This window comes from Mauremys reevesii, linkage group 10 (assembly GCF_016161935.1).
Source record: "Mauremys reevesii isolate NIE-2019 linkage group 10, ASM1616193v1, whole genome shotgun sequence".
Lineage (NCBI taxonomy): Eukaryota > Metazoa > Chordata > Testudines > Geoemydidae > Mauremys > Mauremys reevesii.
The window spans coordinates 20,680,698-20,700,931 of record NC_052632.1 but is presented as its reverse complement, the minus strand read 5'-3'; the positions used below and the strand labels follow the sequence as shown (position 1 = coordinate 20,700,931).

At 39.9% G+C, this 20,234-nt stretch overlaps 1 long non-coding RNA gene across 1 annotated transcript in view; it reads right to left on the bottom strand.

The window, feature by feature from the left end:
* Positions 1-575: 575 nt before the first annotated feature.
* LOC120373377 overlaps positions 576-20,234 on the bottom strand; it is a 30,641-nt gene continuing 10,982 nt past the window's right edge. The window contains exons 3-4 of the long non-coding RNA XR_005585514.1: positions 5,129-5,166; positions 576-806 (exon numbers count right to left, since the gene is read on the bottom strand). This is a non-coding gene — a long non-coding RNA (uncharacterized LOC120373377). The remainder of the gene's footprint in view (positions 807-5,128; positions 5,167-20,234) is intronic.

The window sequence follows — 20,234 nt, the reverse complement described above, 5'->3', positions numbered from 1 at the left end:
AACAAAAATATATAGAACTGACAACTTCAGGAATGAAAATGTTGCAGCCTTTTACTTTATCTATCTATCTATCAAAAATCAAAACTAATGGGATTGGATCCTCATCTGTGCTCTGTTCACAGTTGGTATAATGGAGCAGGGCAGGAAAGATGGCTCTAAATCATTGGTATGCCTCCCCAGATCCTGGGCTTCCTGGGGTCTGAATTAGCCCCTGGTATAACCTAGAGCAACTCTGTGTTCACTCCAATTTATGGTAACAGAAATAGTCCAGTAGCCCAGACTGCTAGAGGGCAGGACTCTCTGGCCCTTGCCACAACCCAGTCTTCCAAGAATGCCACTAAGCAAAGAGCAGAGGGATCAGGTGACATAAATCAAGTTAAAAGCCACCAGGTAATTTCCTTACATCAGAGCAATCTCATGTGGTGCAGTGCAAAGGAGATTTAACAAGGGCTCTGTGTGTGTGTGTGTGTGTGTGTGTGTGTGTGTGTGTGTGTGTGTGTGTGTGTGTGTGTGTGTGTGTACACACATGCAATGTCTAGGTTTGGGCACAAAAATTAAAACAAACAAGACGGCCATAAAATCAACCAAATTATTGGGAGGCAATTTTGGAGACAGCCTCTAAAGCTCAGGACCATTCTATCATCAGCTTCCTGAACCACATCCAGGAGAATATAGGAAGGTAATACAGTGATGTTCATATCAGCCTGTTCCACTTTACAGCTGGGCAGCCACCACATTCAACACGGCTTGTAGCCTCAGAAAGATCTTCGAGAAGCCCCAAGTACAGTGCACAGCAGCAGTCCAGCCTAGAAATGACAAAAGCATGGTTAATCATAGAATCTTAGGACTGGAAGGGACCTTGAGAGGCCTTTTAGACTAGTCCCCTGCATTCAAAGCAGGGCTGAGTATTATCTAGACCATCCTCGACAGGTAAAAATCTCCGGTAACAGAGATTCCACAGCCTCCATAGGCAATTTATTCCAGTGCTTAACTACCCTGACACTTAGGATTTTTTTTCCTAAAGTCCATCCTAAACCACCCATGCTACAATTTAAGTCCATTGCTTCTTGTCATATCCTCAGAGGTTAAAGAGAACAATTTTTCTCCTTCCTCCTTGTTAACAACATTTTATGTACTTGAAAACTGTTATCATGTTCCCCCTTCCATCTAGCTCTACTTCAGCTCTACTCTAGACCTACCAGCCTTATTAATGTATGAGAAAAGACAGGAAAAGGGTGATTTAAAGCATGAATATAGGATCCCATTATTTACATTACTGCAGAAACATATTTGTGGCACTGAACCATATGTCTTCTGCAGTTTAACCACCAAAGAGAAACCGATTAGGTGAACCACAAAAAATACTTATTCCAGTTTTCGTCCAGTTACATTATTATCTCTCCTGTATGACAGAATTTTAAAAAAGATTCTACAACAAACCCAAAATTGTGAATTAGAGTACCAGCCTTTTCTTGAAATCACAATGGTATTAATCACCATTTCAATAGCATTCTTCTTGAGTGTGGGTCTCAATAAACTGACATTATGAGGATGATAAATAGAGGCTTTTCTAACATGCAAAATCCTTATCAAATGTGCCTCTAAAGACAATACAGCATCCAGAGGTTTTAAATTTAAAGAAGCATGAATGCAGATCCAACCAATCTCCCAGGTTAACTCTTAGTAATATTGTTTTATTGATTATCTTAAAATTCCATTCAATCCAAGCCTCATGCAAACAGATCAATCATAGCTGTAACAGATCTAAGGTAGAAGGAAGCATGAAATCTTTGTATTATCCATATAAACTTGAAATCCTAAATACATAGACAGCAGCCTGCACTTTATTGTATATGCTAAAGATCAAGGGCCAAAATTTCAAATGTGATTAGTAATTGTGGGTGCCTTTTTTGGGGGGGGGTTCAACTTGACACATTAAAGAGAGCTGAATTTTAGAGGCTGGGTCTTCAGCACTTTAAAAAAACTCAGACCCTTTTAAGTCTTTCAAGTGGGGCACCAAAGAATCACTACTTACTTTTGGCCAAACATCCTAATATTAGAACTTGTGGTACACCTTAAGGAGAAGCAGAAGTAAAGGCCTCTAATGATGTCACTACTGATCACTAAGGGCTGGTCTACACTTGGGGAGGGGGCGGGGATCGATCTAAGATACGCAACTTCAGCTACGCTATTTGCGTAGCTGAAGTTGAAGTATCTTAGTTCGACTTACCTGTCCGTCCTCACGGCAGCAAGTCAACTGCCGCGGCTCCCCCATCAACTCCGCTTACTCCTCCTGCTGAGGTGGAGTACGGCGGTGATTCGGGGATTTATTTATCGCGTCTAGATGAGACTTGATAAATCAATTCCTGATAGATCGATTACTACACGCCGATCTGGTGGGTAGTGTAGGTGTGGCCTAAGAGGAAGTGAGCCTGTCCTTATTCCAGACAGTATCATAATAGACAGGAAGTAAACTAAAATAACATTGTAATCAGCAGTATCAAAGGCTACCAAAAGTCTAAAAGGGATATCATGTCTGGTGCAACTCCAAAAGAAATCATTATAAACTTAAATACCGTCAAACTTTTAAAGATATGTTCTCTTTTTCCCTACATATGTTATTTGGACCAAAAATGTTGTTATGAACTGGAAAATCATCCAGATGTGTTTCTACGTTTATATCCACCTGCTTATCATCAAGAAATTAAAACAATATTTGACACTCACAAAAATTTGACTTCCTTTTTAGAGACTCACAGCAAGGATCATTTGAAGAGCTGGTTAGAAAATGTTTGGGGTTTTTTAGTGTTTGGTGTTTTTTGTTTGTTTTTTGTTCTCCTGTAGACTTTCAACAAAAACAAAAATGATCATTGCATTGACATATTTCTTCAGAAGTTAAGGTTTGTCATAAAATTGAAAAACCCCAGACAGAATGTTTTGGCTATCAGTTACTGAAAATAGTAGTAGTAAAAAAAAATATTTTTAGGGAGCGAGGTTCAGTTTCCTAACAACACTAACAAAATTTTTTTGTTGACATTGGACACTTCCTGCAGAAATTTCCATTCTGACTAAAAGGCCATCATTTTAAAAATAAAAATTCAAACCCAAAACTTTAACCAGTTGCTTTTATAATATGCTCCCTCTGCTGATTCTGCAACATCGCTTACCAGGTTAACAATAGCCTCTGGCTTGGGTCTACATCAGTAATACTGGTGCATAAAGCAAAGATGAAAACAAAAAATAGCCATTTTAATATCACCTCCCTTTTAAACACAGGAACAAAATCAGGGCCAAATCTACAACTAGCCTCCAGTAGACGGCTTGCAACATTTTTATTTGCCCATGTTTCTTCATGCACGCACTCATACTAGTACGTGAACGTCCGATAGTTGTATGCCTCACTACCTAATTTATGCAAGCAAATGTGAGCTCTGCAGAATGCACACAAAGGTCACTTGAAAATGTGACTATCTGGTGGAAATGCATTTCCCTACCAACTATGCTTTCTATTTCAAAACTTCTAAAAGGCAGTTAAGCCCTGTATTTTAAAAAAGATAATTTATATATATTCTTCACTTCATCCTAACTTGACTGCTTCTGTTTTTTTATTAGTGAGTATTCCAGCAACTTCCCTTGAATGTTGCTTTTTAAGTACAGAATTCATAAGGTGCTGAAAATAGCTTCCCAGACTAGGTGAGTCTTTCCATTGTATTACCCCTATTTGAAAAGAACCTAATTGGCCTACAGTAATAATACGTTAGATTTTAAAGTCCTGATACCAACTTACAAGGCTTTGCATGTCTTGGTTCTGTCTTCTGGAGACTTAATCAAGGGGCTTTGTTCCGCTTCTTAAATAGCTTTTATCTATTCTACTTGTACAGACAATCTAATGGGTCATATCCATTTACTCACTGTACTCCACAGCAATGAAATGCGATTCCTTTATGTTTTACAACTCCAAAATGCTGTCTATTTTTAGGTCAAAATGAAAAATCCATTTGTCTTATTTAGCTTTTTAAATATTTATTTTACTGTATTTTACAATCTTTGTGCATTTGCCCTAGGGCATTTGTACAAAACGTGCTGTTGAAATGTGCATATGATTGATTTGATTTTTAAGGCTGACACAACAGGACTCAGGTTTCACTTTCTGCAAAACTACAGGAAAATGATCCGGACATAGTAGAGAAAAGGGAATATTGCGTTTGCAGTGCAGGAAGAATTAGCATTCCATTAAAAAGGAGAACATGATTAAACATTTAAAAAAAAATGGGCCAGATTCTCAGCTGGAGCTATGCCAATTTATGCTAGCTGAGAATCTGTCCCAGTATTTTTTACTGCAGTCTGTAAACCGGGGAGTGAGCAGTATAAAGACAAACCAGCAGCTCTTTATTTCCTTTTCAGCTGAACTCCTACATGGATAAAAATGATGATTATTATAACTGAGATGCAACAATAGACTCCCTAGCTGAAGCCTTCCTAAGACATCCCCTCAATAGGCCAGTAGTAAACTAACATAGTATTAGGGATGGAAAAATTGGTCTCCAGGACCAGGCTAATTGAACACTGTAATCCTGATTCTGCAGTCCTTATTTAGGTGGAATAATACTTACTCATATAAGTAGTCCCATTGATGCCTTTATAACCTTTATATGCCTTTGTAGTGGGTCAGATCTTAAAGTCATGACTCAGTTTTTACTCAGTCAGAATTCTCACTATAACCTACCTTGTCTCTTTCCTAGTCTGGGACCAACACTGCAAAGCTTGCAATCAAGGGAGTTTTGCTTGAGTAAGGATTTAGTAAAAACAGAGGGCAGCAGGATTTGAGCCTGTGACAGTAGCTTTGGAGAAGGCTATGCTTCCTGCCCTCTCAGCTAGAAGTTGGGTATTGTGAGGGAGCCAGTTATTCCAAGGAAGTTGGCAAGCAAGCACAACAAAAATAATAGAATTAGAAGGGGGGAAGGACTTTTTGTAATTAAAATGGCAAGTACTGGCATTTCTAGTATGTGGCAGAGATCCTGCACATTTTACTCCTGAGTAACAAAGAAAAGAGCTGTGTATGTCACCATGGAAATGTGAATGGAGCTCCTTTTACAAACAGAAATTTATGCCATCCCTTTCTACTCACGCTGTTTTGTAGTGGGGTAGAAGAGAAATGGGGTATGTCTGTAATAGAAAAGATACGAAAATGTTATTGTATTACTTTGATGCCATAATATTTTATTATGTTATACATTAATATTCAGTTTGTGTAATGCAGGACCAAAATTCTAATTGTGTGTACTTTTTAAACTCTTCAATGAAAAAAGACAGTATTAGTAATCAACAACATAAAATGGCAGAGATCTAAGTTGGAGCAAACAGCATAGAATGAAATACAAAAAAGGTCAAATGTGTTATATCAGTAGGGTGTCCCCACCCCCTCTTATCCAAAAAACTGCATTTCAGATTTCCAAAAGTCTTTTATTTTATATAATCTCCTATTTATTTTGTCACATTTTAAAAGGTTTAACTACAGTAAGTATAGAAATGTATTACTTATACAATGCACCATTAAAGTAGGAAAGTGAATAGATAACAGTTCATAAATGCAGTTTCCCATACATTATTATCAGCTATTTTATAATAGTGATCCTAAGGAAATGGAATAATTATCTTACTTTTCCTCTGTCTTCTCCATTGAAGAAGAGGAAGGGTTATTTACTTGTTTCTGCTGTCTCTGGAGAGGAAGTTGTATGGTGTGCAAAGACGGGACAGAGAGGCTATCTTGTTCTTCTTTATAGCAGTTCTGTGATGTAGTTGCAGGGAGAGACTAGCTAGGAAGCTGCCAAGTCAATGGAACTCCTGTGCAGTTGGAATTACAAGGTTATCAAGTGGGGAAATGGGTCCAGAAAGAGAACCGGTATTTTGGGGAGTGGGGAAGAGACTGCTAGAACAGCATATTTTATCCTGTCCTCCCATCCCCACTCTCAAACCTCAGGAAATCACAGTCAACATTTTAAAAAGTACAGCATGGTGCTGAGGTGGAGAACCTGCCAAAAGGAGCAGATTCTGATTTCATTACTTGCTTCAGTATCTAAGTTCTAGTGAAATGCTATGGTGTTTTGCCATTGTTAAGGTAACTTAATAAGACTGTTGTCATCAGATTTAGTGGACGTCATGGATTTGTAGGCCAGGCCACCTGCCTTGGACAGACTGTAGGGAAAATGCAAGACTGGTAAGGACACTTCTGTACAGCATGTAGGCAAATCTAACTCTGAAACTTTGCATTGTTTCTCCCTGAACTGGCTTCTCTCTTTACTTAAAAGACAGCAGAGTCTTCACTGTGGTTGTACATGTTCTTCCCAGAGAAGGTAATAAACAGCAATATTAATCATCAGCTCAAAAACTCTTGGCTAACTTCACACTTTTAGAAGAGATATGTAGGTTTTATAGTCCTCCTTTCTGGACTGCAGAGCCAGATGAATATCATAAGATATTTTCCATAAGCAGTTGCTTGAATTTAAAAAAGCATTCACATTGGTTATTCTTACACAAATGATGTGGGAAGTGCACTTCTAGCTCGTAAGCTTGACGATTTGAATCAAAAGTAGAATATTTAATTGTAGATGAGCAAAAGGGATGAGGTTTGCAAAACCCCTTGCCAGACTCATAGTAGAGAGGCAATTAAACCAAACAAGGGTCTGACCACAAACTTCACAACTATGACCATATTTACACAGACTTAAATTTTGTGACTGATATGAGAACATTAAGTTTAAATTGTACCTCAAGCAAATAAATGTTACAGTAGCCCATATTTTTTTTTCTAGGAATGAGGTTTAGAGAAAGTACTGTGGCTCAGAATGGAAAATTTTAATATTTCTTAATCCTGCTTATTTTCTACCTTTCCCAAACACATAAGAGCCCAGTAGCTTCTTCAAAGTATGCTCCTGATTTATTTTCATACACTCAGAGAACAGAAATAGAACAAGATGATTTACAGATCAATAACACCTCACCCACACCACTCAAATTTTGAAAATGAGGTTTAAAACATTTTCGGGGAACAGTTTTTTTGATCAATGCACAGTGTAATTTATTTTAAAAGTTGCAAAAACAATTGAGTAATTTTGATTAACAAAGAAATTAATAGAAATCGTGAGCTGCTTGAGGAACTTCCATTATCAGAAAAAAATCACTAAATGAGTAATTACCTCTCAAGGATAATTATTAAGATTGCCTAGCACCTATATTGGCTTATTAAAACTCGTTCAGGAGTGACCATTACCATATTTATTATGCATGTTCATAAGTCTCACATTTTTGATTTGGGCAAAATTCAGATTAGGAAGGATTACGAAAAAGGCAGAGTACTAAAAGACAATAATAACCACTTATATTTTATATAATTCTTTTTGCCACAATGGCGACAAGGTAATGTTCTATGTTTTAACCCATTATTGAAATGCAGCCAGCTTTGAAATGAAACAGGGCTGCTCTTCAATACCATGTAACAATACTACACAATAGTAAATAGAAAGCATTTACTTTATCTAGTTGAAAATATAGGATCATTTTAGGTAGGCAGAATGTTGGAAATTGGCTAGGACACAACTACTCTTATGAAAAATTCCATGGGAGCTTTAATGATCATGTTAGCAGAGACCTCTATTTTTATGTCTCTGCTAAAAGTTGGCACCTCAAGCATAGTAATAACCCTTTAGCATTATAATAGGGTATTTGTTCAGTCAATATCTACTCAGAGTACAGTACTACCTCCTGCATTTGGAATAGTACACTTTCTACAGAACCTAGATTTTCATTGACTTCTCCTAGTCAAATAAGAAGACTGGTATTGCTTAGTTTATGAAATTGTTATAAGTACATGGACATCACTTACTGTACTGAATTTTCCCTGATACACAGATGGGCCAAATAGTGGACTATTTTGTAGAAACTTTGCAGTGAATAATGTGCCCAACATCTTTGCATGACACTAAAAATCCCAGGATTTTGCTAGGACAAAAAAATGACTCTTGGATGAAACATTCTTTTGAATTTACAAAATAGGATGTGCCATAAAAACTGGTGGCTGTTATCCATATGTAAAGGTCTGATAGCCAGTTGATACACAAGTAATTTTCCAATGAATCTGTTCTGACTGGGAGTTACCCACATAAATCTTTTGCTCATCAGTGGGAGGATAGACCACATATGGCACATGGCTCATTTCTTAAACTTATTATTCTTTTGTAGTGTAATAATGGTATGGGTGGAAATGCAGGTGCGGGCACATCTGTGAATGGCAACTGCAGCTACTTTGGCGAGGCTAGAAAACTCTCAATGAACTATACAGCTAGAGAGTTTGTCACCGGAATAATTGTATCAAGAAGTTCCAACTCATTGAATCTGTTCTCTCCATATGCTTGAACATCTGGAATATGAAGCAGTTCTATATATGTGTACATATGTTGATAGGAAAAACAGTTGTACTGACTTCCACCTACTACAAACTAGTATCCCATTAACTTACCATTTTCTTTGTTTAAATGCCCAGGGGATACATCAGAGCCAAAAAACTGACAAATCAGTGGTCTAAAAAGATTTATGGAGGAAACTAAAATGAAGTCTTTGAAAATAATGTAAAAAAGAGCATGAAGTTTTTCTAATGACTGCTTTTCAACAGTTCAATTGTTCAGATGAAGTGAGTTGAAAGATGTTGAATATTCATATGTGTAACATTTCTTTCAGCCACATAGAGACAATCATTGACACCCGTGTAAGTATGAAGTAGGTCTATTGCAGTCAATGGAATTACTCCAGATTTATGTTGGTGGAACTGAGATCAGAATCTGCCACACTTAAAGTCCCAAACCGTTCTTACCTCCACTATTAAAAAAAAATCTATAGGATTTTTGTAGTAGTATTCACAAATAAAAGAAGCTAAGCTCTGTATTCATTCACACAGCTCATTTCTGATTTAAATCTACAAAGATTAGCATAGTGATTTATAGTAAATTAATAGAAAACCTAGTGCCATTGTACCACATTGTCAGAAAAAGTCTCATTCATTTTGTCGGCACCAGAAATGCTCACAGCACACTTCACAAGAAGGTATTCTCATCTGAGATATTGCATAACTAAATTCATTCATAAAGTGAACATAAAATAGTCCCCTTACATCTCTTCTTCTTTCTCTAAGGTGGATGGTGACAGCACTAAGAAAGGGTAAGTAGACTGAAGCAGGCTTTGTAGCATAACTGAGATCTCAGATATGTGTTGTTTATAGGAGAAAACATTGTAGCATCTACCACATCATGTGTCATGTCAACTGAGAAAAAAATCAAATCCAGTTCTCAAATGTAATTACTATAAGTACAATTAGGGAAGAAAAAAGAATCCTATTAGGTTTGAAGACTTGGTTTGTAACTATCTTTTTGTCTCCTTCTAGTTTGTTTGTTTTTGGCTTTATTTCCTACACCACTTTTTAAAATAAAATTATATTGATTTCTATATTGAGGTAATTATTGAAATTGAAGCTACAAGTACATGTGGCAGAGGCACAAGATAGTCTTTGGTACTGCATAGAATCATAGAATATCAGGGTTGGAAGGGACCTCAGGAGGTCATCTAGTCCAACCCCCTGCTCAAAGCAGGACCAATCCCCAACTAAATCATCCCAGCCAGGGCTTTGTCAAGCCTGACCTTAAAAACCTCTAAGGAAGGAGATTCCACCACCTCCCTAGGTAACCCATTCCAGTGCTTCACCACCCTCCTAGTGAAAAAGTTTTTCCTAATATCCAACCTCAACCTTCCCCACTGCAACTTGAGACCATTACTCCTTGTTCTGTAATGGCTATGCATGGGGAGGAGACAGTGCAAGGAGCTTCCCTTTGCTGTGCACAGGATCCAGGTTTAGAGAGGGAGGCCATCTCAAGAGATGGGCAGTAGATGTTCAGGGGAACAAGACTGAGACAGAGGAATTTGTTGAAGGAGTCTGAAAAAGTTAGGCTTGCTTAATTACCATGGGAAGACTTTAGGTAAAATATACATGTAAACCATTGTTTTAAAAACTTTTCTGTCTTATGCTTTACTCCTACTGCTAAATGAACAAATTTTGGCTTAAGAACCTACCTAATCGTTGTATACCCCGGTCACAGACTCCCAAAGGAAAGAACAGCAGGTGCCAGAACTCGGACTCGCTGGGTAAGCAGGGTGGATACACAAGGTACTGTAGCCCAGGGACAGACCTCAGAGTGGGAGAATTGTGAAATTCCACCCTGAGGTAGGTAAAGTCATGAGATTTGACACCTAAGGAAGTGTGCTCAGTGAGCCCAGAAAGGGGACTGAGGTGTAGTTAGCCCTATAACCATGACACAGATGCCTGTACAGTCTGAGCTATCCCTGGGGTGAAGGCCCATCCATCCAGTCCATCCTCAAGCAGTGGCGTAACTAGTTAAGTTCCACTTCACTCTTAAGATTAAAGACCAGTATTCTTCCTATCTGTTTTCTGCTAAGCAGTAACCCTAGAAGCAGTGAATCCACCCTTGTGAGGTTATGGCTGCTTTCTACCCCCATTCACTAATGGAAACACAGGGTGCTCACCATCTCATGGGATTAAGTCCATTATACCAAGGATGATATGATATAAAGTGCTCCAGGAAGTGTAGAGATGCCACACTTCCTGTATACTCTAGATATAGTCTTTGGTGTAGCCGGTGATACTTCCTTCTGGAGCCAAAACAAAGAAGCCCAGGACAGGGACATCACCAGCTGCAGCTACACAGAGCAGTGGGAAGTTTAGTTGCCTCTTTTCTGTAAATAGCTCCTGTTCATAATAAAGGGTTTATCTTGACAGTGGTCATCAGTAAGGGTAGGTCCATACTTACCCGCCAGGTCGACGCGGAGAGTTCGACTTCTCGGAGTTCGAACTATCGCGTCTAGTTCGAACTCCGAACGCGCTCCCGTCGACTCCGGAACTCCACCACCGCGAACGGCGGTGGCGGAGTCAACGGGGGAGCCACGGAGTTTGATCCTGTGGCGTCTGGACAGGTAGGAAATTCGAACTAAGGTAGTTTGACTTCAGCTACGCTATTCGCGTAGCTGAAGTCGCGTACCTTAGATCGAACCCCCCCCCGTAGTGTAGACCAGGCCTAAGATACTCTGTGGTACTGGGATGGGAGGCACAGTGTTCTGAGAGACCCAGTGGGAGGGGTAACATTGAAATGGCTGCTACAGACCCTGTGCCACTGCAAGTAAGTCCTCCCACCAGCCCTGAGACTCATGGGAAGTGCTAACTATGCCTGGCATTGGTTCAGACAGCAATTTGAACTCTCTCTAAAAGCCACTATGAATGTTATAGACCCTAAGGAGCTGTGTATGGAACATAAAGTGAATACTCCCACTTGTCCACAAGAAGTGAACTATTGCCTGAAATGGCAGGAATGAAATTCTTCCTGCTGATGCATCTAATTTGCTGATTTTGGCAGTTCCCCTTAGACACTGGGAGCTACAAGATCAGCACCCTCAATGCACCATTTGGCAGATACTGCTTCCTAAGACAGCATTTAGGAATATGTTTGGCTCCAGAAGTATTTCACTGTACAGTAATCCAGATGCTAGCGGGATGAGCAGGCATGACAGTGTACACTGATGACATAATTTGGGGCAGCACTGCAATTGAGGAGCGTACTGAAAGTTGAGAGAGCTAATAACCTTAAACTGAATAAGGCCAAATGTCAATTTCAAACAACGGAAATAACACACTTGAGAGAGAGAGGGAGAGAGACTGACCTCAAAAGGTATCTTCCCTGATGAATCAAAGATTCAGGCAATACTGAATACTAGGGAGTAGAGCAAACCCACAACTGGGCATCTTTATTTTTGAAAAAAGATGATTGAGTGTGGTGCAACCTGATAAATCTTCTAATATGTTAAGGGGTCTTATAAAGAGGATGGTGATTAACTGTTCTGCATGTCCATTGAAGGTAGGACAAGAAGTAATTGGCTTAATCTACAGCAAGGGATATTAGAAAAAGCTTCTGAACTATAAGGATAGTTAAACACTGGAACAGACTTCCAAAGGAGGTTGTAGAATCCCTGTCACTGAAGGTTTTTAAGAACAAGTTAGACAAACATCTGATAAGGCCTAGGTGCACTTGGTCCCACCTCTGTGCAGAGGGATGAACTAGTTGCCCTCTGGAGGTATCTTCCAGCCCTACATTTCTATGATTCTATGAACATGCCAAGACCTGAAGATGATAAAGGAATTCAAAGGCTGGTAGGCAGTTGAATTATATCAGCAAATTCATACTTAACTATACCGCTCATGCAACTCACCTAAGACATCTCCTCCACAAGGTCACCAATTGGGCATGGATACCAGAACATGAAAAGGAGTTCAATGATTTAAAGCACATTCTGACATCCGCTCCAGTGCTGCAATTTTTTGACCTCTTAAACACCAAACTCTCCACAGACATCTCGAAAGGAGGTTTGGGAGCAATACTATTAGTGTCATGGAGCTGATTGGTTGCCGGCCTCACATAAATCTAGGGCTATAATAGACGCAGAGAAATTGTAACTATGAACTGAATAAGAAACGTACATTACATACACCAGATGTAAATATTTCATGACTTTCTATATGGTCATAGCTTCAAAACAGATTACAAACTACTGACTTCAGGACACACAAAGGAATGCAGTGACTACTTTTGAAAATACAGAAGTATGTTGTGAACCTGAGAGTTCCAGTTGGGACACCACATAGCAATGACAGACACATTCCCAAGAGCATATGTTCCATCTGACAGTATTCAGCCTGGTGGTCTGGAACAAGCAGTAAACATACAGCACATGACACTTTTATGTTCACATGTATCTCCAGATATATGGGATAAATGGAAGCAGAAACAGCTAAAGATGGAATTCTTCAAGCAATGAGTAAAGGAGAAGGAAAAAAATCAACATTTCCAACCTTCTTAGTCCCACTATAAAAATGAGCTCTCAGTGATCTCAAGCATGCTCTTCAAGGAGACAAAGACTGTGATTACCACAGTGATGAGAGGAAATATTGGAATGAATATACAAAGGGCACCTGGGAATGACCAAATCAAAAAGGAGTGCTCAAAGTTGTATTTTGGCCACAGATGAACAGTGACAGCGAAGAAATGGTGAGAACACATCAGAAGTACAGCAACTCCCAGCAGAAAGAATCAATGATACTGTGCAGTTCCATGAGACAGAATTAGAAATGACACATTCAGCCTGGGAAGATGTCATCACCTGGTTACAATGGACTACTTCACCCCTCTCCCAGAAGCAGTCACACTTGAAGATACTGAAGCAGCAACAGTTGTCAGGTACATTAAATCTGTATTTGCATGTCATGAATTCCAACAGTAATAACTGACAAGGGACCATAGTTCAAGAATAAGGAATTCCTGGACTTTTTCTAAAATGTATAATTTTCACCATGAGACATCCAGTCTCAAATATCCTCAAATCAATGAATTTGTTGCATGTGGAATACCTATGGTGAAGAATTTGCTCAAAAAAGCCCTGGATGCAAGAGAAGATCCATATTTAGCATTACTCAGTTACAGAGCTACACTGCTGCAATGTGGAATATCACCTGTTGAATTCCTCTACAAGAAATACCTATCAATACTTGATGACAACAACAGGATGACTAAGGAGTCTGTAACAGTGAGGAAAAGTCTAGGAAAGCAAAGTCAGTCAAAATATTACACTGAAGGAGCAAGACCTCTTCCGCAGTTTTAAAAAAATATGAATAAGGCAAAAATATGAAAAAATGAAGAATATGGCAGGATGGGCACTGCCCAGGGAAAGCTACAGTGATCAGAGAAGTCACCTCACTCATACTCAGCATTCACAGATGAAGGCAAAATCTTACAAAAGAACAGTAAGCATCTGCTCAAGATACCTGACCAATTGGCTGAGACAAATGAAATGAGAGTAGACACACAAGGTGAAACAAGTCACAGTCTGACCCTGTTATTGATCATGAGACTGAACGGTCTGTTGCAGACAAGGATTTGCCTTGAGGGTTTGCAATACCAAATCAGGAAGATTGCTGAATAGGCTGATCGAAATATGTTGTGTTTAGGTAACTTGAAGGTATGTTAAGTTAATTATTGTGTCTGGTATAGTTTGTTTAATAGTGTTTTAGTTCAGTAAAGAGATCTTAAAAAAAAAAAGGAAAATGTGCTATAGGCTAAGTCATCCAGGACGTGCAGAGATACCAAACTTCCTGTACGCTCTTTATGTAGTCTTTGGTAGCCCATGACACTTGCTGCTGGGGCAGAAATGAAGAAGCCTGCAGAAGGTCAGTTGCAGACTGCAGCTACACAGAGTATTAGGAAGTTTGGATTCCTCATTTCTGTACACAGTTCCTGTTCATAATGAAGGGTTTATCTGCACACAGTAAGACACTACAGATGACACCCTTTGAAACCAAACTGTGTGTCCTTGCTTGTGATTTTGCGTTTGCTAATCAGAGTATTATTTAAAAAGAAAAATCCTAGTATGCTCTTGGGAAAACGATGCCATTATTAAAAGTGACCAAATGTGTTCCAAGAGAGTGGGCCAATTTTTCTATTAATTGAAGTACCAATGTATTAGAATGGAATCTTTTGCCAAGGCTTTGAAGTCTCTGGCACACACAGCCACTCAGACAAATCTAATAAAGGCTGCATTATTTGCATAATTACTTTCTATAGAGAACAGGACTATTGCAGAGCAGTAGGTGTTTTCATAGTTTACAGGAGAAGAGCAGAAAAAGGTCAAGAATGTGCTGTATGCTATGAGCTCGTGCTTGCGCTCGCGCTCTCTCTCTCTCTCTCATATATATGTATTGTGAAATGACACTCCTGCTTCCAACACCTAAGGGACCTAGCACCCTGGTGATCTGTTTCAAAGTTCAGTGTTTCTAATATGAATTCTGACCCCTTACACCTCACTTTCTCTTGCACTGATTGAAAACAGTGGAACAGCAGAGCTGTGGTTCTGCTGCATGGGGAAAGAGAAACTACAGAGGCCATGCAGACTGTAAACCCTCTAAGCTGAAAACCACTGCAGTTAAATGGCTTTCTTCACAGCAGTGCAGCCACTTTGGTGAGGCTGGTTGGGCCAATGTTGAAGTAGGAGCAAAACTGTAGTCTGCGGGGCTGTGAACTTGTATGTACAAGCCATGGAGCAGCTACGTGGTTGTTTTCTTCCTGGTCACAGGTTGGAAGGAAGAGGGCAGGACTTGTAAGTTCTATACAAAACCTGGTACCTTATGCTTTGCATGAAGGATTTGTGGTCTATACTTACCGATGTCCTTAAAGTTCACCTTAATAATTTTTTATTTACATAAATCTTAGTACACCGTCTTAAACTGTAGGCACATTACACACAAACCCTAAAGATAATTCCTGCGCATCCTAGATCTTTAAAAACAAAAATATGTTTTCCTTCTGATAACCAACAAAATCTCCCTCATGGCCTCCTTTATACTTCTTATTTACCTCTCTTTCCAGGAAATGGTTGGTAGTACTAGTGAATAGAGCTGGCTGGAGGATGACAATTCCATTCTTACAACAACTTTTGAGGGTTTGAAATTGGTTTTCATTTGGCATTGAAACAAAAGCAGAGCCTTTCAAACATTTTTCTGAAACAAAGTTGTATCAAAACATCCATTTTTGGATCCAAAAGGTCATGGGTTTTAATTCAACTCAAATGGCCAGAGAGCCTTGGACCTCAGAAAAATATCCCCCCAAACTTTGATGATATCAGGATAATTCTGTGAAATGTTGTAGCTTCCACAAGACAGCATATTTCAACAGAAGCATATTTTGTCAAAAATGTTCCAATCAGCTCTACTAGTGAGTCCGAGAGTAAAATTTTCAAAAGCATCTAAGTGACATCAGAAATTAAGTCTCATTTTCAAAACAAATTTAGACATTTTGGAGCCCAAGTCCCCTTGACTTTCAATGGGATATTGGGACCTAAGCATTCTTGAAAATCCTATTAAGCACCTATCTGGATCTTTAGGGCCCTAAATACCTTTTAAAAATCTGGCCCTAAGTGGTTTAAGGTTCTTATTCCCATTTTCAAAAGTTCTTTTTATAAAAATTACATCAGTCCTTCTCTTTGGTTGTACTTTTAGTTGCATAAGACCCACCAAAGAAATCTTTCTAAGAAAATTCACGGAAAAAGTTCACTGTGTATTAATATTCCTCATATCACTTTGTTTATATAATCAATTATTGTAAGGACAAATCCTGAAGCCCTCACTCAGTCAAAACTCTCACTGAAGTCATTAGACATTTGCCTGTGTATGAAATTAGTAATGCCTTCATTATTTGTCCCATTGTGTGGTTTGAATTCTGAGGGTCATAGGACACTGGGGTGGAGAAGTCCTGCCAAATATAATCACTGGTCAAGTGACATTACTGTTTCATCATTATGTACAAATGGCCTTAAATTCGTCTCTTACCGCTGAAATATCTCCTTGCCATCTCATGTGTTGAGTTGTTTTGATATGTTTTCTAAGTGATGAGTGTGTTTCTGTTCCTATCATCCATGTGTGCTTCATTACTGGGCAGGAATGCTTAGGGTCTTTATGTGCATGTGCGCCACAGAATTCAGAGCTTGACATATGCTGCCCTAGCACCTCTCATGGAATGTCCTCTATTTCTGCCTCTGCAGATGTCAGTGGAATCATTTGTACTGTACTTGAAGGCTTGTGGACAATTTTTCAAACCTTGGAATGTTCGTTCTTCCCATTCCCAGTGGGGCACAAAATGTCAAAGAAGAAACTTGCCTCTCCTTTCCCCCTGACCCCCCATAAATATGTTACAATCACTTTGTGCAATGTTTCAAGGAATGATTTATGGTTGTGAGAGCAGCCAGCAGATATGTAAGTGACCTGTGCCACAGACACCATTTTTACTGCTCTGATTCTTTCCCATATGAGGTGTCAAGATAAATGCATTCCTAGTGTTGCTCCATTAAGTTGAATAGACCAACAGGGATGGATTTTGTCCCAACTATGTTTTAAAAAAATCCTACAACAAAACATATATAATAATCCAATAGAAACTGATAAGTCATTCTAAAAATGTCAAGGAACATAGGCTGCATTAGTTGGCAAAGAACATGTGCAAGAATTAACTTGTGCGATGGTAGGAACCTTAAGTAAGACATCTGATGGACTTGTGAATGCTGACCAGAGGGAGCTGCAGCAATACATCGCCAGACATTCTAAAGTCAGCTTTGAATATAGTTAGACCGATCCTCCAAATGGTGTAAATTATCATAGGATCATTAACGTAAAGGGAGCTATGACAATTTGCACCAGCTGAGGTTCTGCCCCAGCATCTTTAGCAATCTTAGACCTATATCCTTCCATCATATGGATAGGATTGTAACAAATCTACTATGCTCAATGCAGAGGAAGATCAGCTAAACTTGTGTAATGCTTCTAGGGCTCAATCCAGCACTTTGCAAGATTGAGCCTTCAGTATATTTATTTTAGTTTATTACAATGACATTTACAAATTTCAGACCTTCTCCTCTGTGTTAGATGATGGGTTTTGCCTTTCGATCTTTCTTTCAGTGCTTCATCAGGTGCATTAGGGTGCCCAGTATCGTGTCATTTATGCTAATAAAATGCATAGTCATGAATCTGCCTTGAGGAGGTTTTAAATAAGCCCTTGCACATTTATGAATTCAGATGAATATATCATTCTTAACGTCCTCTTTAGTTACATGTTAAATAATTGTCATTTAATGCAGTCATTTCAATTTCAAGAAGAAAAAACTTGTTGCTAAAACAATAGAAAGAATTGTAAAGGCACTGTAGAATAGAGGTGACTTTCTCTTTTTAAAAAAAATCTTTATTGGCTATGGCATATACTTTTTACATTCTATATAACAGCAGTTCCTCCTGGAATATTTAAGGCTAGAATAAATGATCATTGTATAGCATATGGAGCACAATTATACCTCCTGCTGAGGGAGTGGGACGCTGAGGATGTGGACTAGGTCTACTGACCAAACAGCGTTGACTGAAGAAACATACTGAAAAGCAGGATATTATTGTACAGCTGTAGGCATAATCTCCCAAGAGCGGCCCTGCTTGGGTTCAGAAGGCACAACGCTATGGATTGCCCAGAAAAACCTCAGTAGTTTCTACTACTTCCAGCAGTGCAAGCAAAATTATGGATGAGAGGGGAGAGCCATCTGCACCCTCTTTTGCAGTGGTGGATTTAGAGATAGTGGGGCCCTGTATGCAGATTCATTTCAGGACCCAGCCAAGAAAAAGAACATTCTTTTATCTCTCCCTCCACCCCCCAACTTTTCATTCTTTTTTTCTTCATCCTCCTCCTATATTATAAGTAATAGGAAGTAAATGAAAATAAAGTGAGGTACTTTGATTGGGGCAGTGGGTTGGGGTGTAGGAGGGGGTGCGGGCTCTGGGCTGGGGCAGGGGGTTGGGGGTATGGGAGGGGTCAGGGAGGGGGGACTAACCTGGGGTGGCGTGGCTCTTAAAGCGACCAGCACACGCCTCTAGCAGTGTCTCCTAGGTAGGGGGGAGAGCCAGAGGGGTCTCTGTGCACTGCTGCCTGCCGGTGCCGCCCCCACAGCTCCCACTGGGCGCAGTTCTCGGCCAATGGGAGCTGCAGAGTCAGCACTCAGGGCGGGGGCAATGCATGGGGGCCACGGGAACATGCTGGCCACTTCCAGGAGTGGCATGGCAGGGAGACAGCGCAGTCAGGGAGCTGCTTAAGCCCTGCTGCTGGCACATCTCTGCATGCCCCTTGGAAGAAAGGGGCAGTGGGTCTCCATGCGCTGCTTGGGGTGGGGGCAGTGCGCAGATCCACCTCCCCCTGCCAGGGGCATGCAGAGACGTGCCAGCAGCTGGACGCTTCTGGGAGTGGCATGGGGCCACTGGCCACGGAATGCAGGCAGCCTGCCTGCCTGAGCCCTGCTGCACTGCCGACCAGAACTCGGGGGCAGGTTGGCAGATGAGATTTGTCCCGCATTTTGGGGGCCGCACTGTTTGTTTCATGGTAAATCCACCTCTGCTCTCTCATCTAGGGCCTGATACTGCAAGGTACTGAGAATCTCCTGAATAGTGCTGACTGCTTTCAGCTTCTGTTGACTTCCATATAAACTGAGGTGCTCTGCACCTTTCAGAGCTAAACCCTGAGGACCATTTGCACTGGAATGTCCATAATGTGGCCCACAATTAGTATGGTACAGAGAAAATGGGAGGAAGGAGATTATTCAAAGTCACTTTTTTAATCTTTAAAGGCTAGACATACATTTAGTCACTATTATTGGCTATGTACTGGCTGTAGGCCTTATCCAAAGCCAGTGGGAGCCTTTCCATTGATTATAATGGACTTTGGAGGAGGCCCTGTTTGACTGCTAGAACTGTCTGGGGAAAAAAAATTATACAGAAAATGTTGACCTTTTTGTTGAAAAGAGAAGACTGAAATGTTTTTTCCCCAAACCTGCCAAACACTTAAATACTCTCAGATTTAAAACTGCAAAAACTGGAAAGTTTCGAGGTGGTTTTTGTTGGTTTTTTTTTTTTTTTCAAACAAAAAAAATAAAAATTCCAAGAGAGCTGATACCTTCTGCAAAAATTCTCATGTGGTCAAACACAATTTTCTGTTGAAAGAGTTCAATTAACAAAATGTAATTAGCCCTAGTGACTGTCTGTAATGTAACTATTCTGATGATGATTTTTTTTATTTTGAGTTTTGAGGTGTTAAGTTGTAATTGATGGGTAGATGAAAACTACTGAGTCTAGTGGCTGCTTTGCAAGGGGGAAATAAGGACAGCTTGCTTGCTGTGGCAATTTTCTTCTGTTTTCATTAATCTTTACCTATTCAAATGACTTGTAATTTTACAGTTGAGCTCCAATGGCCCAATTGTGTGAGGATTCAGCTAGCTCCTCTGAGATGCCAAGTGCCTTCAGCATCCATGGGAGTGAATGAATGATTTTATTTTTTTTATGCAATGGTAGCCCTATGGGCCCCAACTAACAATAGGGCCTTATTTGATACACAGAAAATCTTGCCCCAAATAGCTTTCAGTCTAAATAAACAAGCCAAATGAAGGGTGGGAGGGGAAACTGAGGCACAGGGCAATGAAGTGACTGATCTAAGGTCACACAGCAGGTTAGCAGCAGAGTCACCACAAGAACTGCAGTTTCCTGAGTTTCAGTCCAG